The sequence below is a fragment of the Arachis ipaensis genome, chromosome B08 (assembly GCF_000816755.2).
Source record: "Arachis ipaensis cultivar K30076 chromosome B08, Araip1.1, whole genome shotgun sequence".
Classification (NCBI taxonomy): domain Eukaryota; kingdom Viridiplantae; phylum Streptophyta; class Magnoliopsida; order Fabales; family Fabaceae; genus Arachis; species Arachis ipaensis.
The window spans coordinates 12,734,280-12,735,460 of NC_029792.2; positions in this window are offsets into that span (position 1 = coordinate 12,734,280).

Genomic DNA, 1,181 nt, shown 5'->3' on the forward strand with positions numbered 1-1,181 from the left:
AGAAGATACTCCGAGCTGGATTTTTCTGGCCAACCTTACACAAAGAAGCAGCAGAATTCGTCAAGACATGCCCACCATGTCAGAAGCATGCTAACTTCCACATCGCTCCACCAGAAGAGCTCATCAGCATAACGTCACCCTGGCCATTCGCAAAATAGGGACTAGACCTCCTCGGACCCTTTCCCTAAGGATCAGGACAAGTCAAGTTCCTCATTGTAGGGGTAGACTATTTCACGAAATGGATTGAGGCAGAGCCCCTAGCCAATGCCACCGCCCAAAGAAGTCGAAAATTTTTATACAGGAACATTATTACAAGGTTTGGAGTTCGTTACTCCATCACCACAGATAATGGCACCCAATTTACTAATACAGATTTTAGAAAATTGGTAGCCGACTTAAAAATAAAGCACCAATTCACATCTGTAGAACACCCACAAGCCAATGGACAGGCAGAAGCTGCCAACAAAGTCATACTAGCCGGGTTAAAACGAAAACTACAGGGTGCAAAGGGAGCTTGGGCCGAAGAGCTTCCACAAGTCCTATGGGCATATCGGACAACTTCACACTCCACTACAGGAGAATCACCCTTCCGACTTGCTTACGGAATGGAGGCAATGATCCCAATAAAGATAGAGGAAGGATCCCCCAGGATAATCCTCTACAATGAAGATACCAATTCCCAAACTCAAAAGGAAGAGCTCGACCTACTTCCAGAAATCCAAGAAAGAGTTCGGATTAGAGAGGAAGCGCTAAAGCGTCGAATGGCTTCAAGGTATAATCAGAGAGTAGTCCAGCAAAGCTTCGCCAATAATGATCTCATCTTACATCGGAGCAGGCCGATCAGGAGAAGGAAAGCTAGCATCTAACTAGAAAGGACCTTACCGAATTGTAGAGGTACTGGGAAAAGGTTACTACAAGGTGACCGATCTGGAAGGGCGAGAGCTACCAAGGCCATGGCATACATGTAACCTGAGAAGGTACTATAGTTAGAAAGTGATAAAGATCTTAGGTCAATGTGCACTCTTTTTCCTGAAAAGGTTTTTTAATGAGGCGCCAAGCCAAGATCTACAAAATTGCCCGATTTAGAAGGGTAAGCACTTATATGTATATACTCTTGTATATTTTGTATTTCCTACTTGAATAAAGTTTTTCAGATTCCATAAAAAGGTTATCTACCAAGA